Here is a 27,245-nt window from a genome sequence, read left to right on the forward strand (position 1 = left end):
CTATTTAGCAATTCTGTCTGGCAGAGATTCCTGGTTCTCCTGGACACACTCAGTTTCTCCTTCTGAAAGTGGGATATATAATGTCACCTCATTAATGAATTGGTGTCTGAAAAATATTTTGAGATAGAGGTGTGAAAACTACTGGAGGTGCAGAGCTAGGGAGTAGCTCATCTCAATCAATAGTAGAATTCTTGTGTGTAACCTGAATATTCTTACTGCACCAAAGGAGCTCACGACTTAAAGTACATTTTAATGAATGTAGTTATGAAATGAAAAGTATTAAAAAGTATTTGACCCTCTTAGACATGTTTCAAACGTTTGGAATTTAACACAATTTTTTTTTAACACAGTGAAAGTTAGAGCGGCTTGTTCTTGATCACATCATCTCACTTATCAAATAAGATGGCTCTTACTTGGTCAATGTATCCCATTTAGCTCTAGAATCAGACCTTAATTGCTTTAACTATTAAATTTATGAAATCTAACCAAGCCTGGTCCTCTTTGAAACAGGCCTTTTTTCCCAGGAGAGGAAGGGCAAGGGAAAGTCAGTGAAAATTAAATGAATTAATTTTTCTGTTTAGTAAACCTGGGAAACGGACTGATGAAAGACAAAGCTCAGACCTCTTCTGGAGTTGTTTACACACTGGTCCCCCTCACGCGCGGGGATACCTCCCCAGACCCCTACGGGTGCCTGAAAGCAGGGGCAGGGCCGACTTTACAGACCCTATGTGTCTCCCTGCGCGCGCACGCGCACACACACACACACCCCTCTGATAAACGTAAAGTATAAATGAGGCACAGGAAGAAATTCACAACAATAATAAGATAGAACAAGTATAACCTTGCACTGTCATTAAAGTGGTGTGAACGTGGCCTCTCTCCTTCTCTATCAAAATACAGTCCTGTGTTGCACTCACCCTTCTTTCTGCGAAGAGGTAAGAAAACAGAATGCCCGCGTGAGGAGAGGGCGTGAAGTGAGTGACGCCAGCGCTGTGACGTAGCGGTAAACGCCTAGTGACCTTCTGACGCTGCGTCAGGAGGAGGAGCTGCTGCTTGCTACTGCAAAGGACTGTGGGAAACCGAAGCCGAGTGAGGCAGAGAAGGGGAAGGTGGCTGTGTACAGTTAGCCCTGCCATCCTCACACAGCTGCTTGGAGGGAGGCATATTTAAATACCCCGTTGAGGACAGTTCTCTCCCACCATAATACACGTCTCACAAGGACAGTCTCTCGGTCCTTCAGGAGAGTAGGGGGGAATTGAACCCTCCTCCTTGAGCCTCCCCTGCATGGCCTGGATTCCCTTTTTGCTCCCCACCAGTCTTGATAAGTGCTTACAAATAAAACTGAAGGAAAACCAGATGTGCAAAACGACGGACTCTGGAGCACGAATCCTGGGGTCTCATCTCCTTGTAGCTTCCCTGGTTTTGCTCGAATGTAGGGCTTCTGTCTGCGCTGGAAGCAGATGGTGCTTCCCCCAAGAATTACTCGGCTTCCCATTTAGCTGACACAGGAAGCACAGAATCTTTGATAAATATATAATAGTACTTTGTATTTGGCAATTCCTCATGGAATACTTAACCGTAACTGTTTTACTGCTTGATGTAGTTCTCGACCTTTCCCTCGGAAACACAGCTTCTATTTTTTGTCACCCCCGTGACCCTCCGAGTATCTCCTCAGCTGGCTCTACTCAGATGAATATTTATTGAAGTGATATTTCCACATTTCTAATGAGATTTCCACAATTCTGTTGTTTATTACTATTCCTAAAACTCTCACAAAGGTCATATTTTTCCCCATACTAATTTCATAACTTTGGAAATAGTCAACAATAGGAGCACAAACCCCTTAATTGAGAAAATGCGAGCACAAACCCCTTAATTGAGAAAATGCATGAAAAAGTTCTGCTGTACCTGATAAACACAGACTAATGAAAGGCAGCTCCCATGAAAAGCAGAAAGCAGTATCTAGAATGACTACTCTTTCACTTACTACATGAGTGAGTTTGAACAAGTCATTGAACTCTTTTGAGCCTCAGTTTCCTTATCTGTAAAATGGGAAGAATAATACCTTCCAAGACTGTTGTGAGAATTAAATGTGTGTGAGTTTTGTAAACTATGAAATGCTATAAAAATCTATGGCATTGCTATTACTTATGCCCCTGCTTAAGACCCTCTCCAAGCCTTCTAAAGAGCTTGATAAAAAAGGTCAGCAGTCTGAGAGAAGATTAAGAGCCTAAAATGGTAGCACCAAACACTACGTAGTGGTAAACACACATAACTGGTCCCAAGAGTGCTCTTAACATACATGGAGAATAGGCACCTGATGTCACAGGTCCCTATGTTTTTTGTGAATATTGTATAATCCAAGAATCTCCATGGTCACACTTAAGTTCGTTTCACTTAGTATCAAAATAAAATGACTTAGTCCTAGAAGCAGAATTCAGATCACTCTCCCCTATTTCTCTAATACTAGGCAGCACAGGGGTTTGCTTTCTGGTCCACACTGTAATCAATTCCTCTGCTGTCCTCTAACCCTAAACCATTACTCTCAGCTATGCTTATTCCATGCTTTCCTGGAAATCATAGGGTGTGACCCTTTCCATTCCCTCAAAGAGCTGCTGGTGTTACAAGGTTTGGTGGAAGCAGAAGGCATTACCACACGATTTGCAAACACTTCAGGTTGAATATCAGACAACATTGTTTTCTTAAAGTCTTGTCAGTTCCCGTAGAGAACATTTGATATCCTGTCCATCCACGGACCCTGATCTTCTATCACATTTCCAGCTAGCCTTCTTCACCCCCCACCCATCTAGACCCTTCCATTTCCTTCTTCAAGATTCCAGTCTGCTTGAGAGGTCAACAGATTACTCTTCCTGTATCATGAAGAATCATTTAACTTTTTTTTTCTTTTGTCAATACCTCTCCCAACTTAAGCATTTTAAGGAGAGGCTTACCTTTGACAACAAAATACAGAGATGGATGGATGGATGAATTTAATAAATGAGATGTCCAGAGAACACTTTAAAACAAGGTTCCCTATTAGAACCCAAAGTAGGCACTCAGCTTGTTAAATGAAACCTATAAAGCCCAGAGGTGGAGATTTTTCAGGCCATCATCGTAAAAGTAATATTTGCGACCAGGCTGATGAACACCTTTGCCCGAGGAAAGCAGAGTGAACGCTGCTGAAGTATTTTGGGAAAAATACTTATATTTAATGGATGATCCAAACTATCAGAGACTGAAAGCCAGGATGGCAACAAAGGAGCTTCAGACCAGAACCCAGACAACAGGGTTTAGGAAAAGACGAGAGAGAGGAAATGGTAAAGGCAATAAATACATTTAGCCAGCTACCTTCTTGTGTGAATCATTTCCAAAGTTAGTAAGCATTTTAAGCAAAAGCTAAGGGGAAAAGCTCTCTTTTATTTATTTCTTTATTCCTGTAACTGGTTTATTCAGATCCTCATTTGTTGAGGGCATAAGCATGAATCACTTTTATTGCTGTCAGTACCGGCCCCCAGATGTTCTGTGGAATTCCCACTTCCGACAGTAGCAGTAAGTACATCAGGGATCAGATTAGCCAGATTTAATAATTTCCCTAACAGTTCTGGTCATTAGACCAGTCTCATTTTTGTGTTTAAGATTCAGTTTGAATTATTAAAAATAACAACAAACAGAAAATAACAAGTGTTGGGGAGGATGTGGAGAAATTGGAACTCTCATACATTTATTGCTGGAGGAAATGTAAAATGGTGCCACCACTATGCAAAACAGTATGGCAGCTCTTCAAAAAGTTAAACATAGAATCACCATATGATTCAACAATTCTGCTTCTGGGCAAATACCCAAAATCACTGAGAGCAGAGGTTCAGGCATGTGTGTATCCATGCTCATACAGCATGAATCATAATAGCCAAAAGGTGGGAACAACCCAAGTGTCTATGGGCAGATGAATGGCTAAGCACAATGTGGTCTATCTGTACAAAGGAATGTTATTCAGCCTCAAAAAGGAAAGGGTGAACTTGAAAGCACTATGCTAAGTTAAAGGACACAAAAACATTGTATGATTCCATTCATATGCAGTACTTAGAGCAGTCAAATGCAAGGGACAAAAAGCAGAATGGTGGGTGCCAGGCAGGGGAGAGGAATGGAGTTCATGTTTAAAGGGGACAGAGTTTTAGTTCGGGAAGATTAAAATGTTCTGGAGAGGGATGGTAGGGATGGTCGTACAACTTTGAAAACATACTTAATGCTACTAAAGTGTACACTTTAAAACGGTCAATTTCATGTTGTGTATATTTTACCACAAGAGAACAATTTTAAAAATGAAAAAATTCAGTCCTAGGCATTTGACAACTTCCATCTCAAAGGCAACTGCCAGGCCCCTGGGCCCCCTCTGCTGCTGGCTCTGCCCTGCAGTTAACTTCTGTGTTCTTCACCCAGGGCCCCACGAACTAAAAGGCCTCCTTCCCTACGCTTGAAGGACTTGGAGACTGGGGGAGGGAGGCCACCCACTTCCTCCCATGCTCACTATGCTAGCAGTCAGCCCTTCCATCCCCGAAGGGGTGGCCCGCTTCTTTGAAATCACCTGCCCGCGAGCCAGCACAAGTCTCCCAAGTCTATCCCCAAACGTCAGCGGGAAGGAAAAAATTGTACCATGCTCCTTGATACTCACTGTGACCCTCCTGTACCACTCAGGTCCTTGTGGCCCAAGGGTAACTGTGGGTCTGCCCCTTAGCAAGAGTCCATGTCCCTGTCTTGTTGAGCTCCCATCCTTATGAGTGGTTGCCCTGGGACTATCCCCTTCCTCGGGTGTGGGCCCTAAAGGAACCCCTTCTCCTATGCAGTGTGGGAATTCTAAGATGGCTCCAATTCCAGATCCCTGGTGTCGCACCTTTGCATATGAGTGGAACCTGTGAATATGATGGTATGTCACCTCTGTGACTGTGTCACATTTTGTAGCAAAAGGGGTTGTACAGATGTAAAGCCCCTATTCTGTTGTCTTGGAGATAATTAGAAGGGAGATTATCCTGGGTGGCTAGAAAAGTAATATAGCCCTCCTCCTCTCCCCAACAGGGAGGTGAATACTAACTGCTCCTCCACAAAGCTCAGTATCTGCAAGTCTCTTCCTAGTTTGGAAATAGGGGTGGTGGGATAGAGAGTGTAGGGCTAGTTCAGATTTGTCATCTGCCTGTCCATGAGTCCTGAGCAGAGTTTCCAAGCACTTCCTGGTAATGTATTGAATTTGGGATGTAAGAGATGGTAACACCTTTGGTTCTCAATTGGAATTTTAAGACAACAGAAAACAAATCCCACAATATTTTCTTACTCACAGTGAATGGTAGCATCTGCTATGATTTCCCTTTTGTCTTCCTATTGTGATTCTCTGTACGAAGGGCTTTTTAAAATCCTATTTAACAACCTAGAAATTGAAATAAAATATTTTAAACACATCAAAGAATTGCCAGTAAGTTTGCCCCATCCCCGCCTCCACCAGTACTGCAAATTGGAAATACAACTGAGACCCAGTGCCTGAGAGCCCGGTGAAATCCAGGTGCCCTGATGGGAATCGAGCGAGTCATTGGGACTGCTAAGCTGGGGGGCACACCTGGACTTTGCTGCCCCACTAAGTGGTCAGCTATCCTACTTGGTGATTTCTTTGCTCTCACTCTCAAACTGCAACACTAGGTAAAGTGCTCACACCAAATTCAGGGAAGTAGCATGCTCAGTTCAGGGTCAGATCAAACAGGAAGTCATGTATTGGGTCACAACAGAATTGCACAGAAAAATGTCAGCCCTCAAATTTAGGAATCTGGTATACTGAAATATTTTTTTAACTGCATTCACAAGAATTCGACTTGGCAGAAAGGTAACACAAACTACACAGCACGGACTCTGCTCACCTCACCATCCAAACGGGGTACCTGCTATGTCTGTAACACAGCAGGATTGGACCTCCTTGCATTCTGTTTTCACGGACACTCACCTGAGGGCAGTTTCAGCCCATACTCACATCTCCCGAAAATAAAGTTCACTCTAAAAGCATTCAGTAGATAGAGGTGTTGCCCAAGTCTGGTGGGAAGATGGAGAAGGTTAAAAGACACTGGCAACAGACACTTCCTACAATTCTCCTTCCAAAGTCTCTCTCCCAGCAGCCATGTTGTCCCCAGTCTCTCCAGACACTGCAGGCTTCCAAGCTGTTTCCAAACCCTATCGGCTTTGCATAGCCCATTTGCAAACAGAAAGCTAAGCCAGAGATGAGCAGAAGCAAAACAAGGTGTCCTCAGCCAAATTTTAACCACAAATCGCTCCTCAGCCTCATCTCTGCGGGAATGTGGCTCATCGTAGTATGTTTTTATTTCCAGAATCACATATATTTTATCTGGGGATTAATAGACTGTTAGTGATTAACCAGCTTGTCAACTGTTCCTTGTCTATCCCCCAAGCCCTGCTGGACTATAGATGCCATGTTGACAGGGAGCTTATCTCTGCTATGCACAGTCATATCTGCTAGACCTTACCCATAGTAACACTTTCTGCATAAGAGACCGCAGATCATTTTTGGGGTGAAGAACAAATGAGCACCATACATTCTCTTTTGAGGAAAAGACCCATCACTTGGCAGATCATAAAGCTCACACAAGCAGCACTTGTTTACTGGGATCTTTTAGAGATCTTGCTTCTCTTATAGAACTCCTATCATTAAATTTAGATATGACTTATTAATCATTTTCCTCTCTATTTGTTTCCCTTCCATGTTTCTCCTTCAAATATTAACCTGGAATATAGACAAGGTAGCAAGTCATCTACGTGCTTTCAGGAAGTATAAAACCATTCCATTATTGTCTTTTTATCTCACCCCAAATCCTCTAGGACATAATTTCTTCATCTGTAGAAGTAGAATAATTGTGCCTTTTTTTTAAATCAGGAAACTTCGCTAGCAAGTCATCCTTGAAATACATCAATCTCCTTCTCTTCCTTCTTTCTGTCACCTATCAAATATTATTGACTGATATAAGCCAGACTCAGTGCTTTGCACATTGGCATTTGTTGTCCTATATAAAAAGATAATATATCTTAGTTTGTATGGGTTTATAAAAATAATACAGTCACAACAGAAAATTTGAAACATACACAATACTATGAATAAGAATCGACATAACCACATCCAGAAAGATCAACTGTCATCCTTTTGATGTATTGCTTTCTAATTTTTTCATATGTACATGTGTTTTTCATAGCTGAAATAACTTACATACAATTTTTTTTTTAGTATTGTTAATGTACAATTACTTGAACAACATTATGGTTACTAGACCCCCCCATTATCAAGTCCACCCCACATACCCCATTACAGTCACTGTCCATCAGCATAGTAAGATGCTATAGAATCATTACTTGTCTTCTCTGTAGATACTGCCTTTCCCGTGTCCACCCCCCACTACATTATGTGTGCTAATCGTAATGCCCCTTTTCCCCTCTTACCCCTCCCTTCCCACCCATCCTCCCCAGTCCCTTTCCCTTTGGTCACTGTTAGGCCATCCTTGGGTTCTGTGAGTCTGCTGCTGTTTTGTTCCTTCAGTTTTTGCTTTGTTCTTATACTCCACACATGAGTGAAATCATTTGATACGTGTCTTTTTCCGCCTGGCTTATTTCACTGAGCATAATACCCTCTAGCTCCATCCATGTTGTTGCAAATGGTAGGATTTGCTTTCTTCTTAAAGCTGAATAATATTCCATTGAGTATATGTACCATATCTTCTTTATCCATTCATCTACTGATGGACACTTAGGTTGCTTCCATTTCTTGGCTATTGTAAATAGTGCTGCAAGAAACATGGGGGTGCATATCTCTTTTTCAAACTGGGCTCCTGCATTCTTATGGTAAATTCAATTTACATACAATTTTGTAATGTTCTTTTCCCCCGCTCAACAATATATTTAGGTATTTTCTTGTAGTCATGAAAATGTCTGCATTTTTAACAGCTCATATTTAGTAAACTTTAAATAGTTTATTTAAACTTACCCCTAATTTTGGATGTTTTGGTTGTTTCTAAAAAAGAGGGCTGTGTATGTCTTTATGCACACATCTCTGTGCTTTTTTCTGGTTATTTTCACAGAATCCCTAGATATAGGATTATAGGGTCAAAATATATGAACATTTTTAAGTCTCTGGAAATATTTCACAAAATTGCTTTCCTGTGAAGTTGTATCAATTTATGCTTCTACTAATAATGTATAAAATTGTCCATTTCATTGAACTTGTGCCAGTATTGAATATTAGAGTTTAAGAAAATATTTTCCAAGTTAATAGGTATAAATATTACATACTATTTTAAGTTTTTATTTTTTAAATTACTAGGTAATCCAAACACTTTAAAATATAATTATACACACACATAGTTAGAGCTAATCACTAATCATTTATATATTTCTCTTTAAGGAAATTTTCCCATTGACTTAGTTTTCCTTTCAATTCAGTGTACTCTTGCATTGAGAATAAAATTAAATGTCAGGTTTGTTATGCATAGTTTTGCAGGGTTTTTCTTTTCAAATTTTGTTCACAGTATTTGTAGTTGTCAGAACTTAAAATTTTTATGTAATCTAATCTAACAGTCATTTCCTTTACAATTTTTTCATTTGTTTTCTTCCCCATCTTGAATTCATATAAACATTTGCTAAATTTTACCCTACTTTTAAAATTATTTAATGTAGCTGAAATTTACTTTAGCACATAATGAAAGGTAAAAGTTTAACTTGATTATTGTTTCAAATTACTGGTTTTCTCAAGCCCATTTGTTGACAGTCCATCCCTTTTTCATTTATTTTAGGTTATTTTTATCACATATTAAACTCTACACTATATCAACACTATCTTTTTCTGGGACATTGATTCCATTCTATTATCTATACCATTCAACATCTATTATTGTTTCATTATGATACTTTGAATTATTAGAGCCCTACACTATGTCTCAGTAATAAACAGGGAAATTTACCATATTTGTCTTCTTTTTCATGATTTTTCTCTTTTCATTTGTTCATGTAAACATTAAAATAATTTTTTTTAGCCTCACAGGATAGGTGCTAACAGCCTCATTGCACAGATTAGAAACTGAATCTCAAAAAGGATAAACAGCTCAAAGTTACATACCTCCTAAGTGGAAGAGACATAAAGCAAAATAATTTCTTTTGATATCACCCTTCTCAGCTCTAGAATGCTATTAAGTGTTAGTGAAGAAAACATGAAAATTGTTTACTAACCACTTTCACCTTTCCTGTGATCCTCTCTCTAGTGGCCACCATAGATACTTCATTTTATCAAGTCAATTTTGTACAGTAAATTTTTTTGTAAAATAAAAACATGTTTAAACTTTTAAGCTTACTTTAAAAGTTTTAATTTACACAAAGCTCATAATAATAATTGTCTAAAATGTGAGGGCCATGTATTACCAAACATTTTCTTAACAAAGTGCAGCCTCAAGACATTTATTAGGGAGTCAACTATAAAGTAAAATTTTGTAAATTCCATGGGAGTTAAAGTAGTAACAACAGTATGTGCAAAGACCCTCTAGATGTTTGTCTCTTTTCTCCCTTATCATGCTCTAAGTACTTTCATGAATAACTATCCTTAAATTCCCCCTCTAAGCCATTTCTTGTTTTCTTACCTCACTTCTGGTCCTTTCTGTGCCTCTTAACCTCTTTGTGTATGCTCACTTGGCACAAAGGTGCCTAGACAGGTGCGGTGGAAACCAGCCTGGACTCAGGCAGCCATGCTGGGGCCCTGGCTAGGTCTGCAGAAGCTCAGAGGAAGGGGCCCCTGCTTGAAATTCCCACAAAGACCTGGTATATGCTAGCTGGGCTGGCCTTACCTCCCCTACTGCCTCTTGGTTGAAACCTATGTTGTTTTCTTCCCTGTAATTTCCTTCTCCCCCTTTTTTGTCTTTTTCTTTCCCTTCTTCCTTCTTAATCCCACCATCATTCAGTTTCTTCTTTTTTTTTTAAATCTCTTGTTTACTTTTGTAAGAAAAGATACTGTGACTGATCTGGGTGATGGTCACACAAGTGTACACATGTCAAAATTCATTGAGCTGTACACTAAGATTTGTGCGTTTTATTGCATGTATCGCAATTCTGAAAAGGAGAAAAAAGAAAAGATACTGTGTAAAATTAAATTTTTACACAAAAGATAATGTGTAAATTAAAAATTTTAAGTAAACTTTAAAAGTTAAGCTCAACATATGTTCCATACATCATAAAAGCTTAATCAAGCAAAAAGAACTATAATAAAAAGAAAAAGTTCTGAGAAGCACTTAACAAAATGTCCTTTTCTTTATCTGAATTCCTTAAAGACAGAGGGATTCCCTATATTACCTCTCACCAGGGGGTTTTTAGTATTACTTAAGTTTTACCAAGCCAGTTAGTGATAAACGCATTCGTTTATCACTTATTGTTAACACAATAAGGAGCACCATTTAAGAGGAAAATAATATATAAACAGAGCTTAGGCCCATTGTGCATCAAGGATCAGGGATGAACAGAATTGATTCTTCCCCGGATTTGGTTATGAAAGAAAGGGGTTCTAATATTTGCCTAATTAACAAATGTGTTGGGTGGATTAAAGTGCTTTGTAAACACTAATTAAAGATGCAGGGAGTTAGACAAGGCCAAAGTATTATTAGTGAGGTTTTCTTCCCTTTCATCAGGCATCTCTTCCTGGGGAGAGCAAAGAAGTGATGTAAGGACTAAGGAATCGCAGCCCAGCCCTGACAGCTACCAGGGTCTCGGGCATTCTGTGCAACCAACCACTTCCTTCCTCTTCCTTCTGTAAAATGGGGATAATCACAAACAGCATTTTGGAATATTGGTTTTACAAAGTCTGCTGTTTGAATATGTAACAGACTCTATAATAAATAAAAGCCCTTAACTCTTGCTTTCTCCCTCCTTAGAGCTGCCCCACACTATGGAAACACTAGTAACATGAACTCTCACCGACTTACCAGGGCCTTCACAACCATCTGTTAACCTCGGCCGGTATTTCCACAGTGATAAAGAATAAAATAGCGCCAAACCATGGGGTAAAAAAACCCTAGGAGGCGTTACTTTGCCTCTTTGAACCTCAGTTTTCCTTCTCTATAAAATGAGGATTAGCAGTCAGAGGATTGTTCTAAGCATGAAATGAGATAATGTGTTAACTATGATATGATATGTTAAATGCGTCCGAAGGTAGTTAAGTGTCCGACACATGGTAGTTATCAGTACTGTCATTAAATATACAACAATCTCTCTACCCTGACGACGGAAGCGGGGTAAGTGTTTTCTCATTCCGAGCTTCACACGCAGATCCCTACTGCGTTTCCCCGCGCGTGGAAATAGGAGAAGGCGGGGTTGGGTTTCACTGGACTGTCCCCAGTTCAAACCCCAAGCCCGACAGCCTACCCAGCGAGGGAAGCCTGTCCCTTTAAATGCCCGGGCGCGCGGCGTCTGTTCGGCGGGGCGAGGAGCGCGCGGGGCGGGGAGCGCGCGGGGGCGTAGAGCTAGCGCGCGGCCGGGCGGCTTCGGACCTTCGGCTGGACGCGCGCTGCCGGCGGGCGGGCGAGCAGGCGGCTCCCGGGCTCCGCTTCGCTGCCCCAGCCGGCACCTGCGGTCCCCGGAGAGGGGGTCCTGCCAGGTGAGTGCGGATTCTCCCGGCTAGAGCACGGGCGTCGCTGGGGCAGCTGGTCCCCTCGCCTGGCTCGTCGGTGAGGGCGGCGTTTGAGTCTAGAGAGGGAGGCTTGGGCTCGGGGGGTTCAGGTAGATCAGGGTGATCCCTTTTCTTGCGACTTAGCTGTCTGCAGTTCCCACACCTCCAGCCTGTGCGCTGCTCGCCTGCATCCCTCCTTGCGCGCTCCCCTTCTCCTGCCGGCACTCCTGGAAGTTAGGAAAGCCTGGCACAATCCGAAGGACGGGTGCACCCGGGAGCCTCCTGAGCGGGCATCCGGTGCCTTTCGGCTCCGATGTGGTCTTCTTGCGGGTCACGCGGTGGTCCGTGGCAAGGGTTTGGCTTTGGGCGCGAGTGGTCCTGGTGGTCCCCAGCACCGCTCCCCTGTCTCCACCACCCTTCTCCGGGATCGTGCGAGGGTCTTGCCGGGTCCCTGGCTCTCCGGGGAGCTCTGTGCCTTAGGCTGCGGAGAGGGTGGGAGCCTAATGTTGTCAGGAGGTGGCCAAAGCCACCTGTTAAACCTGGGTCCTTTGCAAAGTGACCAGTAGATTTTCGTCCCCACCCCCGACCCGACCCCCAACAGGTAACTGAATCATGTGGGTATGTGTAGGATATGCCTGTGAAGCTGGGAGGAAGGGATTTAAAAAAGGAAAGAAAATTTGGCCGATGTGATGCAATTTAACAAAAGGCAATAAAATAAACTCCAGTATTTCTCCAAGGCTTTGAAATTTTCCCAGTATTGTTTTACGGAGTCTAAATTTAAGCATCTACTTTTTTTTTTTTTTTAAACCGCAGGAATTAACCTCAGAAAACTTTTAACTCTTTGCCAGGACCTAGTTGGTGCCGAGCAGAAAACTTAGAGTGAGTTAAGGAAAATGATTTTTTGTGTGTCATTTTTTTGTCCCTAAAAAGAATGAAATGTTCTTTTACAGGAGCCTATAGGAAGAAAGTTCTCCTGGCTCCAGTTTTAATGGAGAACAATTTTTTAAAATCTATATTTCTGAAAGGTACAGAAACACCAAACTAGGTAGTGTAAACTTTAAGAAAATGCTCACAGGAGAAATGTTATTAAAGGCAGTTTCTTACTTTTTTTTTTAAGCACTGCATACTTACTGCTCCAACATGACTGAAAAGTTTGCCCTCAAAGTTCCAAGTCTGAATGTTACAGATTGTTTTTCTAGGTGGAGGAGGTATTTTCCTTCAGGAGGCCAATGTGGAAATACAAACAAATGCCCTATTTACTTGGGATTGGGTGGGAAGGATGGAAGTTGTCTAAGATCTCTTTTGCCAAACTTGACAGTGTATGTATGGAATCTTGTGTATTTTCTCTCGCAGACCAGTAATAGCCATTTTTAAGTGACTAGATATATTCCGTGGTAACAGCATTTCAAATGAGCTTTTCTTTAAAATTTTGGATGCTGATAATATAAAAGGAACACATTTTCTCCATCACTAGAAACCAGGAAGCTAAAATTAGAGTAATATTGGCTAGTAATAATTTAGAGATAGTTGGAAGGAGGAGAGGTGCATTTTGAAAATTTGAGTGTGTTGGACTCCACAGTGTCCCCCTTAGTGGCAGGGGATTTGCCTGTTCTAATGTAGGCCCACATGTTCATTCATTCATTCAGAGATATTTGTAGACTGTTTCACCACCTACAGTGTGCTGAGCACTGAGCTAGTCTTTGGGCATACAAATAAATCTAGGTAACAGCTCTACCACCCAAACTGATTAAAACCAGATCAAGTAAGCCTTCATCAGGAGCTGAAGCTACACCTGGTCATGGTTCCAAAGTTCTCAGACACCTAAGGAGCCTATGGTTGGCACCCTGTGTTGATTCTAAAGATCATCTCAAATAACTGAAGAGGTGGAGTAGAGTCTTGGAGCCAGAGGGAGAAGTAAATGGCTTGAGTGGAGTAAAGCTGAGAAAAGGGGGTCCCCTGAAGCAAAAAGCTCAAGTGCATCTTATCTCCAAGGCTGTGTGGCATGGAGGCCATTTGGGGTAGGTGCCAGGGAATCCTAGGAGCATCCCAGAACTCGAGCTGTCTGTCTCCTTGCTGGTGAAGGGCAGCATTTCATTTCAGTTTCCATTGCCCTTTCTGCTGGTGGTGCTTGTGGCTGCATAGTTGCCTGTGTGTTCCCAGGAGGATGGCTCTTCAACTCTGCTCTGACACATGGCAGCATACCCCTCTCAATTCTGAGTGAGTTGGCTGTTCCTGTAGAAAAGCCTCTGTTCCCATCTGCACGGTAGGATCAACACAGTGGAGTAACTGGCAATAGCCTCTGTCTGTGGAGAGCCACCGCAAAACCTGCACCTCTCAGTGATGCCGCTTGACCCCCTTCTGAACCAGCAGCATTAATCTTGAAACCTATTTTAAGAACGTAGGTGCTGGATTTGTAATCAGTGCAGTCAGGATTAGTGGTAAAGGTATGTGTCGGCCAGAACGTTCTGCCTCATCAGAGAGGGATGTGATAGCTCTTCAGAGATGAATATCTTCGGGCTGGTTATTTCCAAAGACCCTAGCACTGTGAAGACTTGCTTCTCTTTATTTTTTTTTATTATAGTAAAAAAATATAAAGGAACTGGGGAGGATGGAAGGGACTGGGGAGGATGGGTGGGAAGGGAGAGAGAAGGGGAGGGAGAAGAAAGGGGGCCTTACAATTAGCATATATAATGTGGGGGGGCACGGGGAGGGCTGTGCAACACAGAGAAGACAAGTAGTGATTTTACAGCATCTTTCTATGCTGATGGACAGTGATTAATGGAGTATGTGGGGGGTACTTGGTGAAGGGGGGAGCCTAGTAAACATAATGATCCTCATGTAATTGTAGATTAATGATACCAAAAAAATATATATATATGATTGACACACAACTCTTTCAAGAAAAAAAAAAGAAAAAAATACATATATATATATATATATAATTGGATTTATCATTTTAAAGCATACAAATTAGTGGCATTAAGTACATTCACGTAGTATGTGTTTAAGAAGAATCTTTTTAAATTTTTTTTCTGTAGAGGTCTACAGATATCTATTAAATGAACCTATGACTACATTATTCCTCACTAACTGTCTACTTAACATGTCAGTAATTGAGAGAGATACAGGTGGTCCCTGACTTACAATGTTTCGACTTAACATTTTTCAGTTTTTTGATTATACGATGGTGCAAATGTGATATGCATTCAGTTTCGAATCTGGTTCTGTTCCCAGGCTAGTGGTGTGCAGTCTGGTCCTCTCGTGACACTGGGCAGGACAGCGCAGTGAGCCACAGCTCCCAGGCAGCCGCATGATCACAGGGTCAACAGCTGATACACTGACAACCATCTGTACCCACACAAACATTCTGTTTTTTACTTTCAACACAGTGTTCAGTGAATTATATGAGATATTCAACACTTTGTGTCAAATAGGCTTTGGGTTAGATGATTTTGCCCAAATGTAGGCTCATGTAACTGCTCTGAGCATGTTGAAGGTAGGCGACGCTACGCTATGGTGTGTGTAGGTAAGGTGTATTAAATACATTTGCAGCTTAAGATGTCTTCAACATATGATGGGTTTATCAGGACAAAACCCCATTATAAGTTGAGGAAGATGTGTATATTGAAAGATTCCACTATAATGGGGGATTTGTCAAAATCGGCTTGTATTTTGGGCTAAAAAATACTCTGAGACTATTTATGCATACTTTATATTTTAACATCTACCAGTACTGTAAGTTTATCTTGTTAGACATACAATGTCTGTTTCGCATGTTGTGGTATAACCAGAGTGATCTCTTCGTTGTTGATGTTGTAAATATTTGTTCAGTGTATCTTTCCCCATCCTTTTCATTTTCCTTTAAATATCTTTAGTGAGATATAACTGATTTTCAATAAGCTGCACATATTTAAAGTGTAAAAATGTGCATTCACAATTTTGGGCGACCATCACCTCTGTCTAGTTCCAGAGCTTTTTTGTCCCCAAAAGGAAACTCCAGAAGCAGTCTGCCCTTTGTGCCAACTTCAACCCCAGGCAACCACTAATCTGCTTTCTGTCTCTGTGGATTTCCTGTTCAGGATATGGCATATAAATGGAATCATACAACATGTGGCCTTTAGTGTCTGGCTTCTTTCACTTAAGGATGCTTTCAAGATTCATCCATGTTGTAGCGGGTGTCGGTACTTGATTACTTCCTATGGCTGAAGAAGTTCTCACTGTATGGATGTGCCACAGTGTGTTGATCCATTCTTCAGTTCCTGGACATTTGGGTTGTTTCCACCTTCTGGCTACTGTGAATAGTGCCACTATAAACATTTGTGTACAAGTTATTGTTTTCAGCACTTGTTTTTTGTTCTTTAGGGTATCTAAGAGTAGAAATCCTGAATGATATAGTAATTCTGTGTTTAACCTATTGAAGAATCACCAATCAATTTTCCACAGGAGTGGCACCATTTTACATTCCCACCAACACTGTATGAGGGTTCCAGTTTCTCTGCATCCTCACTGACCCTTGTTATTTTCCGTGTTGTTTTTTTCAACTGCCATCCAGGTGGGCATGAGGTGGTACCTCATTATGGTTTGATTTGCATTCCCCTCATGACTGACTAATAATGTTGAGCATCTTTTCATGTGCTTTTAGCCACTTGTAATTCTTTGAAGAAATGTCTGTTCAGGGACTTGATTAGTGTTTTGTATTAGCTGTTATATCACCATGTAAGTGAGTGTAGTTGTTTTTAAAGGGCTTGACTTGTACATTATGTTCCTTTTCAAACCTTCATTCTGTTGTTTTGGGTTTTGCTTTGTTTTTTGTGTTTCTGTTTTCTCTTTCAGGCTTCTGCAGCTCCTCCTAGGTTTCTAGTTGCCTGACTGGTGCTTTGAAACATTTAATATTCTGTCTCTTTTAGTTATGGATCCAAAGGCCTGGGTGTTGCTCTAGTCATTCAGCAACATTTGTAGACTGTTGGTCACCTACAATGTGCTGAGCACTGAGCCAGCCTTTGGGTCTACAAACATATCCATCCTCTTATGTTTCTCTCTTTGATGTTTGCAGATTACATTTTATTTTTTAATGTTAGTTGATTAATAGAGCCTAGCATTGGGGAAAGGAGCAGGCTCAGTTGGCAGTGAGGTGGTTGACCTCAGATTTCATCTTCAAGTAGCTGAGGTTCACCACCGTGCTGTTCTGGAACTTGACTTACTGGTCGGTAAGATCTAGGGCAGGCCTAAATGACTTGTCAGGCCCTCTCAGACCTTGAAACTGGAGATGATAAATTAATGTCTCTCCACAGCATTCCTTTACAAACCTAATTCTGTGAGTGTGTTTAAAATAGCATATTTTGCACGATTTACTTAAAGAAACTATCTTGTGTGGAAAAAAAGACTCCTACACTCTTAATACTAGACTAAACAGGTGAGTTTGGTTGATTGCTGCCTTCCAAGATGGCACATTTGCTATTTTTCAGTAAAGATGCAGGAGGTTTGAAGAGCTTTAGTGAACATTTGAGTTCCTACTGTCCTGGGCACAACTGGGAACATGGAATGAATAAGGTGTGGTCCCTGCCCTCAGGAAACTTCTGCTCTAGTAATTAAGACAGGATAAGTGTCCAATAGGAGTATATGACAGAGGCCCACAAGTCTTTTGGGGACCAAGGGCAGATACTCTTTCCTTCAGGGGTGTCCACACATCTGCTGAAGAATGTAGCACTGGAACCAGGCCAACAGGAAGGAGAGTGGAAAATTCAAGCCAAGGAATTGGGAATTTGATGGTCACGCCAAAGAGTTTAGCCTTGAGTTTGGGGGTGTTAGCCACTGAAGGTGTATGAGGAGGGTTGCCACAGCAGACCTTGTTTTTTGGCTTTACTATAGATAGACCTGAATACACTGAGAGAGTAACTAGAAGTTAAATGGGATGTTCAGGGCTGACAATGGGAGAATAGAAATACAACAACAGGGATAAGGTGGTATGGACAAGATTTTATGCCCATAGAGATTTGTGCATTACAACTTTCAACTTGGAGCTTTGTAAATTGGAAAAATGTTTTGTGCCTTAGTTGAGATTAAGATCTGGTGCTTAGGAGCTCTAAAGGACACCATCCAATTCATAGAGACACCAAGTAGATGAAAGATTGCCAGAGGCTGGCAGGAAGGAGAGTGGGAGTTAGTGCCTAATATGGCAGAATTTCCATGTAGGATGATGAAAAAGTTTCAAAATAGATATGGTGTTGGTTGCACAATACTGTGAATGTAATTAATGCCACTGAATTGCATGCTTACAAATTGCTAAAGAGGAAATGTTATCGATATTTTAACATACACACCTTCCCAAACAAATTACCACTCATACACAACAGATTGGCAAAAATTAAAGTTGTTCAATACCCTGGAGAAAAAAAACGTCCAAATTGAATAGATGTTTTGGTACAAAATAAGTTTTGAAAAAATGATTCGAGAGTGGAGAACTAAGTACCCCACCAGCTCCTTCTGACTTGCCAAATGGGCTCAGAATCTTTAGTCCTCGGTGTCCTCATATGCTAAAGGCCCTTCACACACTGGTTGACCCATGGGTTCACTTGCTGAGCTGCCAGTGCACACAGCTGCACTCTATGAAGCAGATGTCTTAAAAAAGTATGTGAGGTAATTATACAACGTATTATATATATACAATATGAAAATAGTAGACTTTTTTTCCTATTCATTCCTACTGTGATTTTTAGAGGTATCTTCTGAAGAAAAACATTTTATATGAACATGTAATAAAACAAAAATTTCATTTCTAAGAACATTTTTTTACAATGTCAATTATCAACTCAATTCCAAATACATTAGATTAACCATATAAAATTAGGGATATTCAACTATTTTGAGCTACATAAATTGCAACTTCATATGATTCAATCTAACAGTTGTTGGGCTGGTTGTTAGACCCTTCCTTTAAAGCCATTGTAAGAATGTAGTCAGTGAACTTGGAAATTCACATTTTAAAAAGTGCATTTAATTATTGTATTTCTTAGCCAATTCTCATTTCATCAGGAGAACTAACACCAGGAGGTGTCTAGAAGAGTCTGCAGAGAAGGGAGCCTCTCTATAGACATCACTGGTTAAATGTTCTTATTCCCTTCCCTAAACAGTCCTAGCAAAGAGATTTTGGAAGTTAGGGTTAAAAGTTCGATGCAGTGGATCGACCCCGGCAAGAGGTCTTGTGTGAGCTTTGCTCCCTCCTGGCTTGGATTTAAATCTGTTCGACTTGAGATAAAATATGTAAATCAGACTTCTGCTTCCTTCTAACCAGGTATTACAAATACCAATGCTAGATGAGCGTGCCCTAAGTTTTATTTTTGTTGTGAGAGTGAATGAAAAATTCAGCTAAGAATTTTGAGCATCTCAGGGGAAAAAAAATAGAATAATAAGGTATAATCATTACTTCCAAGAAGCACTGTATTATAGCACATAGGTGATCTGGTAATGTTTGCTGAATAAAGGAAGAGAAAGGACAGGAACTTGTTAAAGAAAAGACTGACTTAAACTGGGATTTTTTTTCATCCTTTTCTTACTTGGCTGAAGAATCCAGAAATGCCATAGGCATATAGAATGTCCATATTTTTTAATGAGCTAAGAATAAAACTTTGAAGTGCTATCTCTACAAACATTTCATGAGGCTTTGCTCTTGTTGATGCTCTTTTGTTTGCTTCCTCATGGGTCATTACTTTTTGTTACTAGGATCTAATCTGAACTCTCGTCAAGGTTGTTTTCAGGTGACGTTTTACCTGAAACTGTAGGAAAGTCTAATTTCCCTGTTCTGTTCCGTGTCTGCTCAGCTGCGTCCTCCCTCAGGGCCTGTTAGCCTGCCTAGGTGAGGCCCCCACAGCAAACTTGTTTGGTCAAGGGTAGGCAAATCACTTTCATGTGGTGTATGGCCCTGAGCAAATGACTGTCTCCTCTTAATAGTTGCAATTGTTCACAATGGAGACCAGCTGAAATCAGTCTTGTTTTTCTACATTGTTCAGAAAGAGCTTTTTTAAAATAAAAAAAAATCTAAATGAAAGTACGGTAATTGTTCTGGAAAAGTACAATTATTAGCCTTTAAAATGTTTAGTTGTATTTAATCCCTTAAGTGCCAGTTAGAGTTTAAGGTTCTAAATTCCTACAGAAGACAATTCGGAAGTAAGGAAAAAACCCAATTCAGAGAAAAAGCCAAATTACATGAAAAGGATACTAAACCATTGACCACATCAACATTTGAAACTCCATAACAAAACTAAGTCTCCACTCCCAGGACCAATCAGCTTCTACCTGAGGATTCTCCTTTGACCGTATTGGCTGGAATTCAGTCCTAGTTTGCTTAGTGAATCTTTTCTGGAAGCATTCTTTTCTTTTCCTAGGTGTTTGTTTTCTTGACGTTTGAGAAAGAACCCAACCTAAAGAATAGTTACTACATATTTATTTTACTAAAGCTGTTTATTTGTGTAGAGGCCCAGTTTTGAGTTAATTACACCTGTAGATATACACATGTATTCATATTGATATCTATTACATGTTAATACTGGGGAGCATTACTGGTTTAGTGTGTCTGATGTATTTATTGGCATCAACTTTTTAACAGATCATTATTTGTGAAGCTAAGTGAAGCATCTCCTCTATGGCTGTATTTAAATTTTCTCCCCTTATGCTCATTTGCCCTTGGTTGAACCCTATAGGTTGAATGAGAGTGATTTCTTCTAAATTTTGAAGGCATTGGTCTATAAACATGAGAGAGGGATAAAGAATGGTTACCACAAGAAAGCTAACATGTTTGAAATGACTCCTGAAAGTAGTTAAGCTCTTCTTTAAGATCAAAGATCTGTTTTAGGGTTACTCTTTAAAAAAAAAAAAAAAGGTTGTTTTAGAGTTTTAGAATATAGATCTTGGTTAAGTAAAGAATATTAAATCTATGTTGTGTGACAAATGTTTTCCAATATCCTGTGGCTATATTAAAAAAACAGAAAAAAAGGGGTTTTGCCTACCAGGACCTTATGGTCTAACTGAGTTAAAGAATTGCCTGCACAATGAAGGCTGACGTGATGAGCTGTATCAGAGGGACAAAATGGCTTTATACAGTTTACAAGTAGGAATAGAAACAGCGCGCCCTGAGGAGCCAGGTGGGGAGGGCAGGGATGAGTAGCCCCGGAAAGGAAGGTCCAGCAAGGGCTGGTACAGTTCTCAAGCCAGCCTTTGGAGACTAGGAGAGGAACAGGGGAGGCAGTCACAGTGCAGCTCATAGTTGAGCAGAACGTAAGGATACCAGGCTGGATGAAAGGGTTTGCACTGTGAAAAATGAGGTTGAAGAAATAAAGCAAGGCCAAATTCTAGAGACACTTTAGCGCTATGTTCTTACAGTCAGGCTCCTTGGCAGTATATATTAGGAAAATGAAAACTGCGCCATTTGAGGCAGGCGCATGGCACCGAGTATTCCAGGATTTTAGAGAGTGTGCTGGTGGGTGTTGTACTATTTGTTTTATTTTTAACGAAGTTTTTGAGAACAAAACTTGGAAAGAAATGAACTCCAAGACTAGCAGCGCCTTTTCCCTTTGCCAGGTCAGGTCCCTAAGTTGGCATATGTGCATTTGGTACGGTAGGGGACAGGGGTCAGAGACTTCACTGTATGTGTAAAACTAGAGCAAGAAGTAAGAATGTGCTCAGAAATCTCAGGTGTGTTGTGGTAACTAGAGTAAAATTATTGTTACAGTGTTAGACTATAAATGATTTTGGGGGCAGAAAATAAATGGCTCATTTAGTCTAAAAATTTTGTTAATTTTGTTAAAAATTCAGCTGAGTAATAGAAAAGAAAGAATACTGCTGCTCAGTTTCCTTTTAACTTACAGACTGAGTACTGAGTTAATAAAACCATATAAGATCTTGGCATCATGCATAGCTTTATCTTCTAGTTAGTTTCTTGTTATAAAACTTATTTTTGTTAGCACACATTATTTACACAAAAAAGGCATGAGCACAGAACCAGTTAGAAACTATAAGGTGGGACTCCCATCTTTGCTTGAGTAAGTCGAAGAGCCCACATCTAAACGTGTTCAGATGAATGTTGGTCAAGAGCTCCCAGCATTGAGGCCAACAATGGCTATTTTGTGTTTACTGATTGTTTCATCTAAGAGTGCGTACATTCCATTAAAAATGGCTGTTCTTTTTACTGCCACCCACTGCTTACCATATGAAAAAGCCCATTCATGATAATGAGCTTTGGTGACTCAGAAATTTCCCCTAGGAAACTCCTTCATTTTTAATGTTCTTGAAGGTCAAGAAAAACATATCTGTTTTAAAGTGGCTTGGCTATTCAGTCTTCATATTGGGATTTCTCAGAATATAGCTTTAAAGATAATTTCTTTCCTAGGATTGTTTTTCTAGCTTTTGGAACACATCTTACTACATTCCTGTGCAGGGAAGTGGGAGAGAAGGAGGTGATCAAAGAGCAGGACTTAGGTGGGGCAGTAACCCTGCCCTGATTATTTATAGGTGTGCGGATTGATCCTGCCTGGTATGGAGAAGCTTACTGCCAGCCTTTTCCCAACTGAACTGAGCTGCTGCTGACTGTCTAAGCCCTGCTGGGTAATAGTGGCATCTAGACTTTACTGCGGCCATGAGCTGAAGCAGTTCTCTTTTTGAAGAGTAACACGGATATGCTAGCAAAATTAGTTCTACATCACTTGGTTAAGGGGGATAACTTTTCCACTCCTGTTCAGAACTACCAAAGACAACAATCACCCTTGTGACTTTGTTTAGCCTGTCTGTAGGGAACCTGAGTCTTGTAAGATATGGTTCCCCACCCCCCCCCCAAGTAGGCACAAAGCCTAATAGCTGAATGTGAAGGAACTTAACATACTTGTTCCAGCTTAGAGTCCACAGTAATTGGATCAGGCCAACCTTACCCTGGCTCATTTCCAGCTAAACTGGGATCCAAGGAAAGTGTCCCTTCAGGGTTTCTCCTTCCTGCCAACCCATGCTGTCTTCAGCCCTTCTCTCCTAAACTCACCCAGCCTTTCTAGATTATTCACATCTGCTCTTCCCTCACCAAGTCAGAGCTCATCTGACTTGTACCATCTCCTTAGGTACTGGATCTTTCAAAGTTTCCTAGGTGATACAATGATGGGATAAGGCATTATTTTTCAAACTCCAGGATATCTTCCTTCTCTGTTTTTCCAGCAGTACAAGTTAGGGGTGTGAAGGAAACAAGCAGGCATCCTTCAGTGAGGGAAGACGGCCAGGTGAGTACTGGGGACAGTCAAGCTGTGCCCAGCTGCTCACTCACCCATTCCCGCCACAGACATATGGATGTAAAGGAGAGTGCTTGTGTGTGCTTTAAATTTATGTAAGTGGAATTGTGCTAAGAATCTAATTACAACTTCTCATTCAATATGTAAGATCTCTCCATGCTTGTGTCTAGCTGATTGCTCCTGACTGATGCAGAGTGTTCCATATTAAATCATTCCCCAGGTGTTTACTTGTTCTTGGAGTTCATAGGGGGGGATGAACCCAGACTAACCACCAGTCCACTGCAGGCAATACCACGATAACCATCCTTGTAAATTCCTAGGAGGGAATTCCTCTGGAGTAGACAGTGGGATTTTTGGATCATAGGACACTTAGTCTCACTAATTCAGGGCTACCAGCTTGCTCTCCAGAGAGGCTGTGCTAATGTAACACTCCCAACAGAGGTACTGAAGGCTCCTGTTTCCTCACAGTCTTACTAATTGTGTTATTTTTTAATTATCTCATTTTTGCCAACCCGGTAGGTATAAAATAATGTCTATGATAGGCTTAACTTGTACTTCTTTTGTTTGCTAGTACAGTTGAACATCTCTCATATGCTTCTTAGTCACTTGGGTTTCCTCTCTGGAGAACTGCTTAATCATATTCCCTGTTAACTTCTTTTTACTGATGAGTTTCCTGTCTTGTTCCTGTTGATTTACAAGAGCTTTTCATGTCTTCTAGCTATCAACTCCTTTTATTAGGCATAGTAAACATCTTCTACCAGCTGCCACTTTTCTGTTAGCCTTGTCTATGGTGTCTTTAATTTTTATGTAAATAGGTTCATTGAAATTTTCATCTTACGATTGGTATTTTTTAAGTCCTAATGAGCAGAAAGATCAATGAAGCAGAATGGCAAATTTAGAAATAAAATCTAATACCTATAAACAGTTAGTATAAAGTAACATTGAGTATTTCAAAACAGTGGAAAAGATTAATTTTTCAATACCTGGCAGTTGAGTAATTGGGTAGCCTACTTGGCTTGGGAATGGGAAATAGTTCTCTACTTCACACTAATATAAATTAAAGTTGGATCAGCTGTCTAAAAATGAAACATGAAACCCCAAAAATGCTAAGTAGAATATATAGTAGGTATTTTATTTATATTCTTAGAATAGGAAAGGCCTTTCTAACTTTGCAAATCCCATAGGGCGTATATAATAAGATCGATGAATTCAACTATATATAAAAAAAAATTCTTCAAGTGAAAGTACAGATTAGGAAAAAAGTATTTTCAATTTCTATCAAACAATTTCTGGACTTTCTAGTCTGCCCCATTGGTCTGTTTGTTTACCTTGCATCTTAATTACTGTTACTTTATAATGACTCCAGAAACTTGATAAGGCCAGTCCCCCTACCTTTTTAGGAGTTTTCTGGTTGTTCTTTGTTCTTCATAGTGCATTTTTTCTCCCTTTTTTTAACCCCTAATTTAAAAGCCAACCTGTTGGATTTCTCTAAGAACAACTCTTGTGATTTTGATAGCTGCGCTGTCCACTAGAACTTCTAAAATAATGGAAATTTTCAATTAATTAATCAACTAATGCTTAAAATGTGGTAAGCAAGGAATTGAATCTTTTAAGTTAATGCTAATTCATTTAACTTTAAATAACCATATGTAGCTAGAGTCTGTTGGACAGCCCACATCAAGAGCTTCAGTGCAATTCAATTTTGGGGAATAGCTGTCTCTATGATATTGAATGTTACAGTCTTGAATATGGTATCTCTTTATTAGTTAGATTTTTATTGACTTTCAGTAATACTTATTGCCTTTTTCATAAGAATTTGCACATCTTTTGTTAAATCTGAGTAATGCAATATATACATATATGCATATATATCTTATACTATTTTTAAGGATATCTCTTTTAGCTATTGTTTGTGGCTAGTATATAGAAATTGATTGTTTTATATATTGATTTATAGCCAGGAACTTTGTTAAACTCTTGTTGATTTTAATAATTTATGAGATTCTTGGAGTTTTCTACAAGATCATAATTATCTATGAATAATAACATTTTTGTTTGTTCTTTTTCAATCCTTATACATTTTTTTCTCTTGCCTTATATGTGAGTTAGGGCTTAAAATACAGGATGGAATAGAGGATGAGGTGGTGATAATGGGAATGGTTTTAATGTTTTGCCATGAGGTATGATGTTTGCTATAATTTTTTATGGATATCTTCTATTGGGCTTAAGTTCTCCCTTCATGATTTGTGAAGTTTATAAAAAATTATGCATAATATTAAATTCATCCAATGCTTTTTTTGTCATCTATTGAGATGATTTTATGATTTATCGAGTTATTCCAGTAGTTAACATAAAAGATGCTAGGAACCTGAAAACCGCTATGGCTGTAAGGCTGGACGAGGAATGACAGGAGAGATTAAAGAGAAAGAACCTGTGACATTTTTGTGACTGACTAGTCATCAGGGCAAGAGAGTGTTTCAAGAGTGAAAGAGAGGTTAACAGTGGCCACAAAAAGGTGAGACAGAATAAGGACAATTCCATGCCAGTAAATTTGAAAATACAGATGAAATGGACAAATTCCTAAAAGAGTAGATCTCACTAAAGCTTATTCAGGAATTTAAAAAAACCCCACAAAAACCTGAATATAACCCTTAAAGAAAATGAATCAGTTGGTAAAAATCTTCCAACATATATATAGCTATATAACCCTTAAAGAAAATGAATCAGTTGGTAAAAATCTTCCAACAGCAGATCCAGAAAGTTTTGCTGGAGAGTTCCATCAATCAAGGAACAAATAACTCCAAGCTTATACAAACTTCTACAGAGAAGAGAAGGAGAAACAAATTCATCTCATTCTGAGGCTATTAAAACCTGGATGCCAAAACGCAAAGGATGTATGAGAAAGAAAAAAGGACATATCAGTTTCATGCACAAAGACAGATGTAGAAAGTCCTAAATAAAGTTATTAGTAAGCTGGTTCTAGGACACAAATAATGACCATGGTGAGTTAATCCCAAGAATGTAAGGTCGGCATAACATTAACTTTCCTATATAATGCACCCCATTCATGGATGATGGGGGCAATCCTAAAACCTCTTGCTGTCTCCCTCCACTGCTCCCAACCAGGATTTCCAGCCCGTCTCTGTCCAGAGTTCTTTACGAGATCACCTTAGTTGATGAATTCCCTGGATAGGTTTTAGTTTTCACTGTGCTTCACCTTTTTGGGGCCACTGCTAACCTCTCTTTCATTCTTGAAACACTCTCTTGCCCTGACGACTGGTCACTCACTGCAACATCACAGTCCTTTCTCTTTAATCTCCCCTGTTGTTCTCCCTCTAACTTCATAGCCACAGCGTTTTTTAAGTCTTTAGCACCTCTTATGTGAACTGTTGAAATAACTTCTTTTTATTAACTTTTAAATATTTATTGGGGAGTAAATATGTGCAGCATTCAGAAGATATAAAGGGTCATTTCCTAAAGGACCACCTCCCAAGCCAGCTATCCGTCCTGCCTCCGCAGATGCAGCCATTGTTCACACATCTCTTGTGTATCCTGCCAGAGAAATACACTGCATACAGGCATACACACACACCCTTTCCTTGTTTATTTCCTGTGCACATGGAGGTGTACCACACACTGTTCTTTCCCTTGCTCTTTCCACTCACAGAATGTGCTTGGAGATCATGGAGCTGCTTTGTTCCTCCTTAAACCAGGCAGTGTACTCAGTTATCCTAATTGCTCTTAAGTTCCTCCCCTGGTTCTCTCTACCCTTCAAACTGTCTGCAGACTAATCTTTCTAAACTTCCAAGTGCTCGTTGTCACAGAATAGGGATTGAGCTTTCCTTGGCTCCCACGCAACTGTGGGCGAAGTTCACAGTTCACAGCCTCTTTCGCTCCGTCTGCTTGGCCATGTCCCTCTGTTTGCCTGTCTCTCACCCCTTTCCAGCTCGTCCTGGATTGCGCTGTATCTGGATTCCATGCTTTACCCCAGCCCCTCTCCACTTCCACACTGGCCTGGGCCCTTGCACTTCTTCTCTGTGAGGATGCCCACCACAGTTCATTCAGCCAGCAGTCCCCTTAAATCCTAAACATGTCTTAGGGCTCAGCTTGGTTGTCACCTGTCTGTGAAGTGTCTGATCCCTACCAGGAAGTGTTGGCATGGCTTCCTCTGGGCTCCCATGTTGCCCACGATAATATCGAATATAGTTTACATGTCCTTCTCCCACTAGAGTTGGTGCTATAGGGCAGAATTACTTGTGGGGCTTTAGAAAATCTCACATGGCTGGACTTCATCCCCGTGGATGTGC

At 40.3% G+C, this 27,245-nt stretch overlaps 1 protein-coding gene across 2 annotated transcripts in view; it reads left to right on the forward strand.

The window, feature by feature from the left end:
* The first annotated feature begins 11,519 nt into the window (after window positions 1–11,519).
* The window catches only part of PROSER2 (proline and serine rich 2), a 46,091-nt gene continuing 30,365 nt past the window's right edge, over window positions 11,520–27,245 (forward strand). Inside the window, exon 1 of one of the 2 annotated variants that reach the window (XM_036908123.2) lies at window positions 11,520–11,665. The gene's annotated coding sequence lies outside the window, so the exon portion shown is untranslated. Of the gene's footprint in view, window positions 11,670–27,245 lie in introns of both variants that reach the window. The other variant, XM_057498189.1, reaches the window with a different exon arrangement.

This window comes from Manis pentadactyla, chromosome 3 (genome assembly GCF_030020395.1).
Source record: "Manis pentadactyla isolate mManPen7 chromosome 3, mManPen7.hap1, whole genome shotgun sequence".
Lineage (NCBI taxonomy): Eukaryota > Metazoa > Chordata > Mammalia > Pholidota > Manidae > Manis > Manis pentadactyla.